Genomic DNA, 17,447 nt, shown 5'->3' with positions numbered 1-17,447 from the left:
CCCACTGATCAGATGTCACATATATCCTCATGCAACATTTCAGAAATTGATTTTTGCCTATTTCCATTGAGATTTCTTTATTATTTAGCAGTTATCATTTAATAATATTATAACTAATCAAACCTTAGGAGCAATTTGTTTTGCTGCAAACATTCCTCTTTCCTTCACCCGATCTCTGTTGAATCTGGGTCTGGAAACAATAGCTCTGTTTAATGATGATAGCCAACACAGCTAGTTCTAGGATAATACATACAGACAGCCAAGTAGGGATACATTTCATTTGACAAAAAACTGAATCAATTTAAATTATCCTGGGAAGGAGGAATGAAAAATCCTTGGTAATGTTTGGCATTCCCAAGAAATAACGTGAGATGACGAGACGTAACGTAAACTGGTTTATGCAGATGAAAAAATGGAACTTTCAAAGCCTTTTTTCTCATCTGGATGGGCTCAGATTCTGGCCTTGTTGGCATGGCCAAAGTATAGTGGACTCACTATTTAGCTGTTGCAGGGAGTCCACATGACAAATGGCTCAATTCACAGCCAACTGCTACATCAAGTCATTAATGCAGGTCAGTAGAACACAGGATTTATTTCGGTGCTTCCTAATAGCTCCAGAGTGATCCTGGGGTTTTGGAGGTGTGGAGAACTGAATCAGGCGGGATTCAGCCTAATCCACTGTCCACACCAACAGACTCACTGCCACATCACTGCCAACAACCAGCTGCATCCCAGAGGCTTCCTGGTTATGTGACTTCTGCTGATGGTGACACACTGGCAGAGCTGATGTGCCTTTGGCCTGGCTGGCCAGGTGAATGACCTCAGGGATGCCTTTGGGCTGCATTTAACCAGCTCCAAAGTGCTTGAAACCAGATTAATCTGGTAAATGTACACACAAACTTAGTTAAATGGCTATCCATTTGAATAAGTAATATTGGACAATCAATTTTACCAAGTAAATGGCTGTATCCTATGGACCTGCCCACAACACACATCCCTGTCTTCCATAACTATCTACATTGCAGATGTAGTATGTAAATGCTGAATCAGTTTGGATAGCAACTATTTAATACAACCAGATCCACAATGATAGAAATCTGCTTGGGCTAGATTTTGTGAAGCACATGTTTCAAAAGCCTGTAATGCCCAGTCCATGACTGGCAATATGTGGTCCTCTGGATGTTAAATCACAATTCCCATTATCCCTCAGCCTGTGGCTGAAGAGAAATGCTATCCACACCACAACTAGGAAGTGCATCACTGAAAAAACATTAAATGCATATAGTAGTACAGGCAAACATAATACTCACAGGAGCCTCTGGCAGTGTATATAGTAGCAAATGGATTGTGTACACATTTTCAGAGATAGATGACATTCTGTTTTCATCAGCAAAATCCTGAAAGCAACCAGTAGATCTTGGGAGTACTGCAAAATAGACTTGAATTCCAAATTAGCTTATAAAAGAATAAACAACTTTTCAAAGTCAGTTCCCATACCCAAAGCTGTATTTATAATGTGTGGAATTGCAAAGTAGGGTGCCAAATGGCCAGGGGGAAAGATCAAGACTCGTTGTGGTGCAACTAATAGCTGTTTAACAAACAGAAATCAGTCTGCTTTGCAGAGTTTTCTAAACTCTTCAAAGTCCTTTGAATTCCATCGAAAATAGACATATTTAGGTAATTCTAGCAAGAATGAATAAGCATTTACCCTTCCTGCAATTAATTCAGAGAATTCTTAAACAGAGAAAGAAGCAAAAAGGAGAAAATTGCAGCCTAGCAATATTCCCTACTGAGTCATCTAATTTCTTACATTTGAGACAGAAAAAAACATGGGACAATCTTCAAGATAAATTTCCACCATCTGGCTTATTATAGGTGGTAATGAGGAGTCTCCTCCTTTGTCCCAAACTTTTGATTCTTCCAACACTTTCATCTCACGTAAGATGAAGTTAGGTCTTTTCTCATGCCATCAATATTATCTGACAGCCATGGTTACAGAAATGTTGCTGAATGTAGTTTCATTCTCCCTGAAACCAAAAGCTGTGATTTTTAACTTAAAACAGAAGTCTGGACCACACAGAGAAGTTCTCTCCTTTTTACGCGAAAGCTTCTCAACTTTCCACATTGGTATTTTATCCTGAGACAGGAAAATTTAAAAAAAAACATTGATGTAAATCCAGTTACTAGCTTTCAATTTGAGGAAATTCAGTGTCAACAAATTTATAGCAATTGAAGTAAAATGAGGACAAAGGAGAAAGTGGAGGAAGGAGAAACTGGGACATTTTAAAAGCAACTGAAAAGTGGGATGACATAGGATTCATCGGGACTATCCCTACCAAAGGACAGTTGGAGGGCATGGTTCAGTGATTCTTCTCTGGGAATGAGGCCATTGCATTAAAACAGATATAAAAATACTAACATTTGTGAAAAATATTACTATTTTCCATGAGGGTAACACTTCTTTCTTTCTTTCTTTCTTTCTTTCTTTCTTTCTTTCTTTCTTTTTTTTCTTTTTTGGCTGTAAAATACATAGTCCACTTGATTTTCTGTTGTAATTGCAAGACTGACTCCTCAATATCAATTGTTCATAGCTAGTGGCTGGTGAATGGCTTCAGAGGAATAAGAACCATGATAACTTGAGAGGGCAAGTCCAATTCAAAAATACTACAGAGTTATTACAAAAGAATGCCCTATTTAAAAAAAACATGGTTAATGTTTTAGTGAAGGCATACGTATGAAATATACATCAATGTGAAGGGGAAGTCTTCAAGTTTTTTTCCACACTCAAAGATGTCCAATATGGCTGCTGCCAGCTATGAAGCACACATCTAAATGTTAGTCCAGCTCCTGCACACATGTTGTAACATGTTGTGGTCAATGGCGTTCATAACTCCGGTGATTCACCTCTTTAGCTCATCGATGGTCGTTGGCAAAGGTGGCACATACAGCACATGTTTAACATATTCCCAAAGATAAAGTCGCAGGGAGTTAGGTCAGGGGAACAAGGGGGGCAGAGGAGAAGATCTCTCTCACTCTGTGTAGCACAACCGATCCAACAATGTTGTAGATTTTTGTTCAGGTAATCATGGATTACACAGTGGAAATGGGTGGCGTGTCATCCTGTTGAAAGACAAACATGTGGGAGTCTTCCATCCGTTATGGCATTATTTGCTGCTTGCGCAGGTATGACATCCCGGTGACACTGGTTTTTACAAAAAAGAAAGGCCGTACACCTTCATGCAAGAGAGGGCACAGAACACATTCACTTTCGGTGAATCGCACTGATGCTCAATGTACTAGGAATTTAAACTAGCATTTTGCTGATATGAACTATTTTAATATGCTATAATCTCATTCTTATGTCCTTTAATATTTGTGTTTAATGGTTTTATGCTTTATCTGTGTTTTTTAACTGTTGTAAACCCCTCCCCAAAGCCTTGAGGACAGGCAATTAAGAAATAAGTTGTTGTTGTTGTTGTTGAGTTGTAATGTCCAAAAATAGACAAAGTATCCCAAATGTCTGGCCAAAGTAGAATAGAGTGGTACTATTATTTCCCTGTGATTTTTAACTATGCTACTACTATTGATGCAGTTTAGGCTTCTTCAGCTGCCACGTCACACTTCTTTGCTTAGGTTTTGATCCTTACCCTCAGGGTTTGCTTCAAGCACTTCAATTTCCTATGGATTATATATAAAGAAGAAAGATGTTTTTAAAATGAAAAAAGAAAACTGTGGTGATAAAAACTTAACAGAAGTCAAACCTTACTTTGAAACAGACTGAGGAAACAACCTACAGAGAAGACAGAAATAGGAAGGCAGAATATGACAAACATAAGCAATGATTGGAAATCTCCATAGACAAAAAGACTTGGAGTTGCCTGAAGCAATTCACTGAAGCTGGATCTATGCTGTCCTATATCCCAGAATCCGATCCCAGATTACCTGCTTTGAACTGGATTATATGAGTCTACACTGCCAGATAATCTGGGATAAGAAGATAATCTGGGATCAGATTTTGGGATATAGGACAGTGTAGATCCAGCCTGTGTATAGAATTCAAAAAGGAAAATAATTTGAAAAATGGACCACAATGAGCTGTTCTCAAATCTAGAATTACTTTTTTGATATCTCCATTAAAAAGCTGGTATCAGCACCTGACAGTTTATGGAGGAAATAGATGACATCTCCATCTGAGATCACTTGCAGGAAAAGGATGGAAATATCAGTTTGCTACATCCTGATAGGCAAGAGAACAGACCTCTGTTGTTCACAAAAACTGCTGTCCAGCAAAGCAAGATTGGGAGGCACTACTTAGTTATGTAAATGGCTAGTCTAAAAATTTGGCAACTATATTTGATATATTTCTACCTTATTCAAATGATTTATGTTTTTAATCTGGAAATTGTTTTTATATCACAGGATCACCCTATGATCCTATGATAAAGGGCAATATATATTATTTAATTAATTAATTGGTTTTAATTAACTAATTAATTAAAAAAATTACCTCTCCCAGGTTGAAAATTCACACACAGCTCCTCGAGTTCATCTTGCTCAAGAACTACCATTAATTGAGAGATGGGCGGCACGAATTTTCAACCAAGTTTTTTCAATTAATTTGTGCAAACATTCTCCATCCATCTGCCACTGGCCCAGCCCATCTGTCAAATTTTAAAATGCACTGTGGCTCCTACATCCAAAAGTTTCTTTGAGCCCCACAAGAAACTTGTTCTTCAAAAAGGGCTCTATGGCTTTAAAGGTTTGAGAACCCCTGCGATAGGTCATTATAAAGGGCAAAAAGAAAATGAAACAAGGCTACACCAGGAAATGAAAATCTTGCTGATTCTAGCAAAAAGAGTTATTTCTCACAAAGTAGACCATCAGCAAATCAACTTGTCTTGATCCTATTACTTTGCGCCATATGGCCTAGACATATCAATTTCTTTATTTCATCCTCTCCAGCCTTCAGCTCTAGTCACAAATCTGAGCTATGGGGAAAGAGTAATACAATTCCAGGAAAACAAAAAGGAGCGAAAAAGGAGGGAGAACATGTGAGCACTCTAAAGATTTCTTTTCACCTTTTGCTCCACTGTTGCTTTCAAAGCTATTGAGTTGCTAAACATCAGCACTGAGTGCCCACAGCTGCCACCTCATCTACCATGATCACTTTGCCATTAGTAATGCTGAATTATTTAGCAGAAATATTGAATAGTGGTGTTCTGTTACCTTTCAGTCTACACTGCGCCTGGACCAAGAAAAGGCAAGACATGTCTTTCTAGAAACAAGCCACTCTGCATTTTGAGGAATATGTCTGTGTGAATGTGTGCTGGTGAAGAGAATGCATTTTCTCCACCAGCACATATGAACACATACATATTCTTCAAAATGCAGAATGGCTTGTTTCTAGAAAGGGATGATTTTTAGATACATAAACTACCAAAATTACACAACTACATACTGTCTACCACAACTAAACTACAACCAAATTACTATTTTTAAAAACCAAACAAAGAAAAGGCACACACAGAAAAACCACAAACTTCCCACTCGAATGGTAGTTATCTCTAATCAATCTACTTCCTTTAAATGATAATGTAATTATACTTCTACTTTTGGCAACACTATTATTTCATGAATCCCACAGCTCATTGTTGTGAAACAGGCCCCAATATTTCTTAAAAATTACTCAAGATTTCTCCTTAATTAGCATAGTCAATTTGTCCATCTCAGCCATTTCAAAGATCCTCATCAGTCATTCTCCATGTGTTGAGATAACTGGAAACACCTTGTGGGAAGAGGAGAGAACCTTCTTCGTTGCTGCTTCCAGACTCTGGAACTCCCTTCCTAGAAAAGTTCAATTGGGACTTTTCTTGTTATCCTTCTGTAGGCAAGTGAAGTGATATTTTGGGGGTTTTTTTGGCTGGAAGAATTGCTCCTCACAGAAAAAATAATTTTTTAAAAAAAGAAGAAATGTGCTGTATCATCTGTGTTTGTTGCTCTTCTATTTTGGACATGTTTTAATTGTGTTTGATTCTATGGGTAGTTTCATGATAGGATATGAACAGGAAGGAGTAATAGTCAAGGAAAATATGATATTATGAGTTATCCTTCCTGACATGATTTGAATAGGAAAGAGTATCAGTTCAGGAAAGTACCATATTATGAGTTCATCTTCTGTATTTCCTCAACTAAGGAAAACAATGTCTTCATGTCAGAGTTGGCTGAGTCTCATTCAGGATTATGTGATTTTTTCCCCTACCTCCGAGCTACTCACTGGTTTTATATTTTGGAAGAAACTGAGCAAAGAATAAAGTTTAATGTAGACTAGCTAAAATAATAAGCATAATAGTCCTCAAAATCAACTTTTAGCTACACTGTCTAGAATAGTAGAGCTTCCTCTTGTTGGATAAATTCCCATTAGCTCGGTTCAAAATTGGCTCAGTGGCCACAAGCTTGTTTGGGGAGTATCCAGGGTTGGAGGAAACAAACCTTATCTAGTTTCTAATAGTTCTCTCCAGCTTTAGCAATATGGTACATGCATGAGGATGGCACCAGGAACATACATGCCAATGTATTTATTGTTGCTGAAAACTGTAATTTGATTTCACCTCCATTGTGCCAGTTCCATAGTGCCAACTGTATCTGATGGATGGCCAGATAGTTAACCATCCATCACCTCAAAGTTAGGTATTTGGGAATAAGACAAAATCCAGTCTTCATCATAGAATCATAGATAAATAGAGTTGGAGGAGACCACATGGGCCATCTAGTCCAACCCCCTGCCATACAGGAAAAGCACAATCAAAGTATCCCTGACAGATGGCTATCGAGCCTCTGTTTAAAAGATTCTAAGGAAGGAGCTTCCACCACAATCCGAGGCAGAGAATTTCACCATTGAACAATTTGTACAGTCAGGAAGTTCTTCCTAATGTTCAGGTGGAATCTCCTTTCCTGTAATTTGAACCCATTGCTCCTAGTCCTAGTTTCCAGGGCAGCAAAAAACAAGCCTGCTCCCTCTTCCTTATGAAACCCTTTCATATATTTATATATGGCTATCATGTCTCCTCACAACTTTCTCTTCTGCAAGCTGAACATGCCCAGTTATTTAAGACGCTCCTCAAAGGGCATGGTTTCTAGACCTTTAGTCATTTTAGTCACCCTTTTCTGGACACCTTCCAGCTTGTCAATATCTCTTTTGAACTGTGGTGCCCAGAATTGGACACAGTATTCCAGGTGAGGTCTAACCAAAGCAGAATATAAAGGCACCATGACTTCCCTTGTTCACTGTTCTCCTTTTGATGCAACCTAAAATCCCATTATCTGATGCATCACTGTTGGCTCATGTCCAACTTGTTGTCCATGAAGATTCCAAGATATTTCTCACATGGACTGTTGTCGAGCCAGGCATCATCCATTTGTATTTCTTTCTTTTTTTCTGCCCAAGTGTAGTATCTTACATTTGTTCTTGTTGTAATTCATTTTGTTAATTTTGGTCCAGCTCTCTAATCTGTTAAGGTCATTTTGAATTCTGATCCTGTCCTCTGGAGTATTACCTATCTCTCCTAATTTGGCATCATCTGCAAATATGATAAGCACTCCCTCTAAACCTTCATCCAAGTCATTAATAAAGATGTTGAACTGTACTGGCTCCAGGACTGAACCCTGCGGCATTCCACTAGTCTCTTCTTTTCGGGATGAAGAAGAAGCATTGGTAAACACCCTTTGGATTTGGCTTAACCAATTACAGAGCCACCTAATAGTAATATTGCCTAGCCCACATTTGACTAGTTTGCAATATTGATGGGGCAATAATTGCTGAAAACCTTTCCTAGAGAATTAACTGACCCAAATAAAATACATAGTGACAAAAATGTGCTTGATTACATGATCTATTCATACATTTTACAACAGTGATAGTTACATTATGTAAAAAGACATTAACAATGAAGAAAGCTTGTTTGTGTGCTTATAAAGTAGCTGTGCCTAGTTCTGTAACTTTCAACAATCAGACAGAGTTGCACTGGTGGTAGAGGAGATCATTAAAGGACATTATGCGTGTACAAAACAGATGGCTTTGAGTGCCTGGTCTATGGGGTGGTGATTATGCGTCATCAGAATTTCATTTAACACTCCAAGCCAAAGGAGAAACTAGAGAATTTGAAGCTGGACACATTTGTAGGCTTCCCCTTTCTCAGCTATTTTTTGCCTTCAGCAAATGTGCTGAGAAATCAAGATGGGACTTTGGTCTGCATCAAGGGCACATATTAGATTAAGGTTTTGAAGCTGCTTTATAAAATAAAAGTGGCTACCTTAAAATGCTATTTTTAAAAGGAAGAGAAAAAGGAATGTGGATAACTTCACATGCATTTTCAACACAAAAGCTGCTAGCATGTCTGCTGAGACAAAAGATGCTATCTACAAGGTAGCATCTTTTCTGTGTCACTCTCTTGAACTCAATTAGAGCCAGCCTTCCACATTTGCAGGTTTAACTTTTGTGGATTATCTGCAGATTATCTGCAAATGTTATTAGTATGTTCTCTCTTGGAATCTCTAGGGCTTCTTCTACACTGCCTTTATATCCCAGGATCTGATCTCAGGCTATCTGCTTTGAACTGGATTATATGAGTCTTCACTGCCATATAATCTGCAATAAAAAGAGAATCTAGGATCAGATCCTGAGCTATAAGGACAATGCAGACGGGACCAAGGTTCTCCAAGGTGACTCTATGGCCAATTTCTTTTGGAGGTCAACCAAAGAGTCATGCAGAAGGTCCTAAAGTGTCCTAAAGAGAAAACTTCTATGGGTCCTCCAGGGAAATTCTGTGATCAACATCTGGTAGAAATTGATTATAAAGTCACTTAGAAGACCTAGAGATTCCTACAGAAGTGTTCTTTCAGGTTAAAAAATGTTTTTGAACTTTCTATGGGGTTCTATGTCCCTAACCCCCACAAAAAATGGTGGGGAGGGTACTATATGTTTAAAGTTTTGTCTCTTTCTGGGTTGACTGTGCTTGATTGTGACAAGATAACTTTGATGCATTTCAATGTTATGTTCAAGGTTATTTTTCTGCTCTTTCCTTGGAATAGACTTTCCACTCCCTAAGCTTTAAACTCAGAAAGAAGCCACAAATGCAGACATGAGCAGGTGAACATCAATAGCTCATTGGGATGTCCAGAGGACCTGCTTCATCGGCCATTAAGCCAAGCACCATCTGCATAGGTCACCTTGCCCTTAGCATTCAAGCTTGTTTCAAATGAACTTTAACCATACACATCTACTTACATGGAAAACATTCCAAAGAAGTCTGGTTTTCACTTTCCTTCAGCCATTCAGTTTACACTGGCTGTTGAGTAACACTGTGGTCTCTTTCTAGCCCCACCAGCATCTCTCAACCTATTTTTACAAATGAGACTGCAGCAAAGAAACTTCATAAGATGAAGGATCCAATAAGAAGACATAAATTATACATAAATTCTACTATTGTCAAAAAGATTTGGCAACGACAATGACAAAACACTTGTGTTCCAGAACTGCTGCACAATGCCTTCAGGCAGAGTAATATTTAACAATAAAAATCCCTGTTATTAATTTTGTCTGAATGTTTTGTCATCGTTCATCTCAGCGGCTCTTTCCTATGGAAGAAATGTTTATTAGCTTTCTTGAAAAGAGACTTTTTATCAGTTTACATACAACAACACTTTTACAGAGGACCTCCAGATTGGATTAGGTCTCTGGAGACTGGAGTGCATCTATGCTGTAGAATTAATGCAGTTTAATACCACTTTATCACTTTTGGGCCAATCATTGGAACTGTAGTTTTACGGGATTTTTAGTCCTCTCTGCCAAAGAGCACTGGTGCCTCAGCAAACTACAATTCCTAGAATTCAATAGTTTTGAGCCATGGTAGTTAAACTGGTACCAAACTGCATTAATTCTACAGTATAGATGCACCCCAGAATACAAACTTCCTTGCAGCCATGGAAATACACTGAAGCCTCTTCTACACTGCCATATAATCCAGTTTATCAAAGTAGATAATCCACTGTTTACCAGTTTACATACAACAACACTTTTACAGAGGACTTGCCACGGAAACGCTATGATAGGGTTGCTATAAATCTGAGTCCACTTGAAGTTCCATAACAACATGAGTTTCATCGTAAGGTTGCAGTTTCAGTACATGGCAAATGTGTGTATGTTTTCTTTGCAATGCCAACAAAGCTCCTTCATGGGACCTGTTGCTACTATTTTGTAGTGATGATCTATCTCCCAGTCCAACCCCCTGAAGCCTACTTTAAAATCAAGGGGTTTTGTGTCCAGTCCCCTCCCATCAGTGAGCTGTGACGTGAAAGCAGAAGCTGGGGTCACCCTCATCGCACTATGGCTCATTGCTAGGAGTAAGCTGGACATCATCCTTCATCACCCCACTCACCAATGGAACAGAACCCTTTAACTCACTATAGCTGTGTGGCTTTTAAGGCAGGTTTTGGGGATATCACTCATTGTGGCCATGGTGCTGCAATCAGGTGAATGCAAAATAATTATGAAGTTGCATGTCTATCTTATATCATCATAACTATATCATAACCGGATTTTAGCCATCTTTTTTTTATAAAAAGTTTTGAGAGAGGACAATTTTTTTATCTGACTTTGCAAATGGTATGAAAGTTAATATTCAAGGACAAACAAACAAAACTTCTCTGTGAGTTTATAAAAGAAATAATTTGTTTACAGAAGTCACTGCCAAAAAATACAGATTAGACAAGATGCTTAATTAAATGGGTTTAAAGAGATATTAGACTCATTCTTGGATGATAGATTGTCAATAGATCTTAGGTGTTATAATAGGTGTGATAACTTAAACTTAGGATATGAATTGTATTCTGCTTTCAACGTTGTTGGACATCAGGTCCCATCAACCCATGTCATTTGCTTTGTTTCCCAAGGTTTGAGCATTTTGCAGTCAAAAGAACATCTGGGGGAGTCACTCATTCATTATTTCGGATGTTGATTCTTCATGCTCAGAGACAAAATACCTTTCATTTCTAGGCCCCTTCTACACTGCCATATAAAATCCAGATTATCTGCTTTGAACTGGATTATACGGCATTGTGGATTTATATAATCCAGTTCAAAGCAAATACTGCAAATACACTGCTTTGATAATCTAGATTATATGGCAGTGTAGAAAAGGCCCTAGATGCTGAGGAAACAACCAGTCATTCTGCTTGCAAGCTTCCCAGAGACATCATTTGGAAACTTTTCTTTTTTGGACTATAGCTTCCAAGGACGCTTCCAGACAGCATCAAAATGCAGGTTTAAAAACTGGGACAAAAATTATCACTGAGATGCACTGGATTTTATATTCACACATGTGGAGATCCCAATACACACAAGCAGATTTCTTATCTCTCTCTCCACCAAACTTTTAATTCAAGTTCTGCTTAATATCATAAGAAAGAAAAGAATGATTGCAGAGAGTTCTAATTGCTTTCCAATTGCGCTTTCCTTTAGCCACCTGTCTGTGGCTATATTTTTTTAACAGCCTGATCAGCTGTTTCGGGTTTTTTAAAACATGTGCGGTGGAGCAGTCCGCACAAAGTGATGGAAAGGAAGTCGCATGTTTTGCATGACGAGTTTTACATGCATATACAGTCATGCAAGGGTCACATTTTTTGGCTGGAATTGGGTTTTAAGTACACCATTTAAACATGTGCTTTTCATCTGTTAACCCGATTCCACCCGCACTTTCCCCAAACATTGTTTAGCTGCCAGCACCCCTTTTTATCCCGGTTACTTTCGAATTTTACTGCATGTGCAGAAGAGCCCCAAATCCTCATGGCCCGTATCACCACAGGCTCTTCAGGCTAGGGGATTCTGGGATCTGCAATCAAAAGCATTTTAGGCCCCTTCTACACTGCTGTGTAAAATCCAGATTATCTCCTTTGATAATCTGGATTATATAGCAGTGTAGACTGATATAACCCAGTTCAAAGCAGATAATGTACATTATCTGCTTTGCTAATCTTGATTATATGGCAGTGTAGAAGAAGCTGTAGAGTGACAGAAATGTTCTCCAAGATCTTCTGGGGACATAGATACATTAGAGTCTCGCTTATCCAACATAAACGGGCCGGCAGAATGTTAGATAAGCGAATATGTTGGATAATAAGGAGAGATTAAGGAAAAGCCTATTAAACATCAAATTAGGTTATGATTTTACAAATTAAGCACCAAAACATCATGTTATACAACAAATTTGACAGAAAAAGTAGTTCAATACGCAGTAATGTTATGTTATAATTACTGTATTTACGAATTTAGCACCAAAATATCAAGATGTATTGAAAACATTGACTACAAAAATGCATTGGATAATCCAGAACGTTGGATAAGCGAGTGTTGGATATGTGAGACTCTACTGTATTTGGCTTCAGTTTTCTAAAGGCACATAGTGCATAGCCAGATATTATTCAGCCATCCTCTGCTCTTCATCAACCACTACTTGGTCATGGATTGTGATGAGCTGGAAGGAGGAAATGAATTGTGAGGGAGTTGTGGATGTTGCATGAGATAAGAAAAGAATTCTGACCTCTGTAATGATTAAAAAAGACATACATGAGCATAAACTGGATTTATGTTTTCATATGTCACCAGCAGCAGGATGCCAGTCAGTCATGTTTCTAAGAAGCATTTCTGTGAGTAAACTCTAACCACAAAACAGCATCACAGTAAAGTGACCTTGAGGATAACAGAACTCGAGAGTAAGGGATTTTTAATGCTCGGTGCACATTTCACATTAGGTACGCCGTTCTTTTGATGCTTGAATGTGTATGTTTTGAAATGTAACACTTTTTGACTGATGAATATGGGACTGCTCCCAAGAGTGGTTAGAGTTATACCTTTTAACATTTCTCCTGAAGAGGATGCATAGGGGGGGAAACTCTAAACATTTGTAATAACTGATCTTCTCTTCCAAGGTCTGAAACCGCTTTCAACTGTTACAATTTTGAATTGCTTCAAGATGTATCTACCTCCTCTTGATATTCATTTAATGACTCAGTAAATTACAGGCAGATTTTAATTGGAAAAACATTACCACAGTAGGGAAATGTATTAGTGTGCAAGATTAATGTCACCACCCAAAGCAAATCTTCTTTTGGTAAAAATGCAAAGCGGAAGCAAATTGATTTGGCAGATTGGTTGAGCATCAGTTGCAAGGCAGTGTGAAGTCATAGCTAAGTAGTTATGGGTACATCAACTGCTACTCTGAAACCACAGGTTTAAGAGGGGGCAGCCAGGAAGACACAACTCCATCATGTCTCCTGCAACATCACTTGGGAGCCCCTCAATATTTACAATATAAAAATATTTAGACATAATAACATTGCAATGTAATAGTTACTGGTATATTGTATATAATGTTAATAATGTTGTAATATAATATATTGTATACTACTTACTTACTTAAGGAGTCCCGATGGCAAAGCGCGTTAAAGCACTGAGCTGGAGACCAAAAGGTCCCAGGTTCAAACCCTGGGAGCAGCAGGAGCGGCCACTGTTAGCTCCAGCTCCTGCCAACCTAGCAGTTCGAAAACATGCTAATGTGAGTAGATCAATAGGTACTGCTCCAGCGGGAAGGTAACAGTGCTCCATGCAGTCATGCCAGCCACATGACCTTGGAGATGTCTACGGACAACGCCGGCTCTTTGGCTTAGAAATTGAGATGAGCACCAACCCCCAGAGTCGGACATGACTAGACTTAATTTCAGGGGGAAACCAAAACAATATAACCATATATAATAATATGATAATTGTATATTATATACTACATATAATATTACTAGTAATATTGCAGTACAATGTGATGTTATTTTTGATGTAGATGTGGATTTGTTTTTGTGATTGGGGTGGGTGAGTTGGTTATTTTTGTCTTTGTTCAGCTTCTCATGGCATTGAAAGTTTGCCAATATCTTGAAAACTGCTGTGAAGCCCTTTGGGGAGATAGGGTGGGAGATAAATAAAGTTTTTATTATTTTTACTACTACTACTACTACTACTACTACTAATTATGATGTCCTACAATGGAAGAGGCTTCTGTGGATTAGTAAGTGGAGAACCAAGACAACAAGCTCCAGCTGGAACTAGATGAGACTGGCTCTCCTTCCCAGGTACTGTCAGAAACAGACCCAGGACCATCTCCTGAATATTACAAATTAGACAAGAGCCTGCTTCATTCTGTGAAGTATCATAGACTGAAATGTCAGTTGTAAAAGGACACAAAATAGCCTAATGCACCTTAAAAGGAAAACACTGACTCATTTAAGCCAGGTGTGCTGATGTACAATTCATTGTAAATAAACTCAAGAGACAGTGGTTCTCAACCTGTGGATCCCCAGACATTTTGGCCTTCAACTCCCAAAAATCCTAACAGCTGGTAAATTGGCTGGGATTTCTGAAAGTTGTGAGCCAAAAACCTGGGGACCCACATGTTGAGAACCATTGCTTTAGGAAGACAGTTTAATCATGCAAAGAAAGGGAGCAGGTAAAATGACAAAGAGACCTCAGGCACAGCAAATAAAAGGGTTGTAAATGGGAAGGATATTCAATGTCTCAGATGCATCTATATTGTAGCGTTATTGCTGCTTTGACACCACTTTAATTTCCATTGCTCAAGGCTATGGGATCATGGGAGCTGCAGTTTTACAAGGTCTTTAGCTTTCTGTATCAAACAGTGCCGGTGCCTCACCAAACTACAACATTTAAGCTTATGCCTGTGTTTTTAATCGTCAGTAAAATTTGACTCAGCCATTTGCAGTAACCCATGAATCTAGTGACTGGCTGTGTTGTATGTGCTAGCCACAGGATGTCATAGGAATCCTCTAAGGGCGCTTCTACACAGGGCTTAAACCCACAATTAAGTGGGTTTAAGAAACCTGCTTTACTGTGGGTGTAAGTCCCCACACCCGAAGATACCTGGGCTGGTGGCCTTGTTAGACCCAGGCCTTCCAGAGAGGTCTAATGGGGCATGGGCCCTGTCAGGACTGACTCTCAGGAATTCCTGAGGGTCAGTCCCCAAATCCACCTTGCACCTTTTGGGCTTCTGAAGCCCAAAGATGCAAGATGCACCCTTTCCAACCCCCAACCACCAAAAGCCTTAAAATTTTAAAAAATCCATACCGGGTCACCATGAGGCTGCTCTGGCAGCCTTCCTGGTGCGTAAAAATGGCATGCCAGGAAAGGGGGGGGGGTGAGCAGGAGCAACCCCTTCTGCCTTCTGCCACATCATTTTCACTCATTAGGAGGGCAGATGGAGCAGCCTCATGGTGACCTAGTAAGACTTCTTTCATTTTCAGGCTTTTGGGGGGAGTTGGAAAGGGGGTGGACACTAGGCTTGCTCAAATAATTCGTTTTCCCCGTTTACCGTTATTGATTCGTTATTTTCGATTGTTTTGAAGCAATATCGAACCTTGGTTGTCCACACGTCTGGATATCGCGGTTTCGAATCGCGAGAGGCCGTTTTTTCTAATTTCTTCGTTTTTTTCGTTAAGAAAAAAGAGCTTTTGCAAAGCACCCAAACTCCTTTCCTTTTGCCCCTCAGCCAATGGGAGGCTCAGCCAATGGGAGGGGGCGAGGGGGAAGGAGGCCGAGGAGGAGGAGGAAGACGGAGGGGGGAAATGGCCGCCGCCGCCGCCGCCTCGCCTCAGCTCAGTGCATTAATTAATTGGGCCTTAATGAGCCCCCTTCCAAGCCAAACCCACCAGAGAAACACCCTCAATGCAAACCTTGCAACGTCCTTCTCTCCTTCTTGGACACAAAGGCAAAGGGAGGAGGCACTTCGGGTTCCCAAGCGACCTGAAAAGAGCCATAGAGAAAGGGAGAGCCAGTGCGCATGCTCCACCCTCCAAGGCACACAAGGGGGGAGTTCGCATGGGAGCCGGAAGTGTTGGGGCCTCCGTCCCTCCCTTGCTTTTCCTCTTTGGTCTCCCTATCTTGAACACAGAACACGCATGAAAAAAAACACACCATAATTTCACAATATATAGTTTAAATAACAAAAGGAAGAGGAAGGAAGAGGCCCGGGATGCGAGGGGGTGTGGGCCAGGCCCGTCCTCGGCTGCTCCCAGGGGCCCAGATTCGCACCCTCCCTCCCCCCAATACAGGTCTCCAGTCCATACCACGCTACATGAACTTGAATGGATACTGTGGTTGTGTTGTCGAAAGCTTTCATGGCCGGGATCACACTGTTGTGGTATGTATTCCGGGCTCTATGGCCATGTGCCAGAAGCATTCTCTCCTGACGTTTCACCCACATCTGTGGCAGACATAGAGGTTTTGACGTCTGTGCGAAGCTAGGCAAGTGGGGTTTATATATCTGTGGAAGGTCCAGGGTGGGAGAAAGAACTCTTGTCTGTGGGAGGCAAGTGTGAATGTTGCAATTGGTCACCTTGATTAGCATTGAATAGCCTTGCAGCTTCAAAGCCTGGCTGCTTCCTACCTGGGGGAATCCTTTGTTGGGAGGTATTAGCTGGCCCTGATTGTTTCCTGTCTGGAATTCCCATTTTCTGGGTGTTTCTGGGAAGGTAATGGCACTCCATGTAGTCATGCCGGCCACATGACCTTGGAGGTGTCTATGGACAACACTGGCTCTTGGGCTTAGAAATGGAGATGAGCACCAACCCCCAGAGTCAGACATGACTGAACTTAACGTCAAGGGATACCTTTACCTTTACCTACACACACACACACATGGTATATACATATACAATATATATCACACACACACCAATTTAACAAAGTTTCAGCCACAAAAACAAAGTTTCTGAAGTAGAACAATGACTTTCACAGTAAAGACAACCCAATTTAACAGGAAATAAGACTTTCAAACCAGGAACAGATTACTGCAATTATTAAAAAAAGGTTTATTATAAAAGCTATGAAAATTTGCCAAAAATCAGAGGATAAGGGAAACGTTCCACATTTTGGTGAGCTATCAGTGTTAAATGTGTTCTACCACTGTACCAAGTTTGAAGAAGATCACTCAAAAAATGAGGGCGGGAGAGCCCCCTAAGTCCCCCCCCCTTCAGGCTGTTTTTGGGCCACCGCGCATGCGCGTCCGCCATTAACGAATTAATTTCGAAAATAACGAATTTTCGTTAATTTCGAAAAATTTTGGGGGCCAAATTCGTTATTAGCAACAAAAACGAAAAACTGCCCCCTCTAGTTTTGAAACGAGTTTAGAATCAAATTTTTCATGGATCGATCAAGCCTAGTGGACACTATCTTGCATCTTTGGGCTCCAGGAGCCCAAAAGATGCAAGGTGGGTATGGGGACTGGCCCTCAGGTACTCCTGAGGGTCAATCCATACAGGGCCCATGCCCTATTAGACACGGGCCTTTCTGGGAGACCTAGGTCTAATGAGGTATCTAATTAATTCAGGACTTT

Source organism: Anolis carolinensis, chromosome 5 (genome assembly GCF_035594765.1).
Source record: "Anolis carolinensis isolate JA03-04 chromosome 5, rAnoCar3.1.pri, whole genome shotgun sequence".
Lineage (NCBI taxonomy): Eukaryota > Metazoa > Chordata > Lepidosauria > Squamata > Dactyloidae > Anolis > Anolis carolinensis.
The sequence above is the reverse complement of the archived record's forward strand: the minus strand, read 5'-3'. Positions refer to the sequence as shown.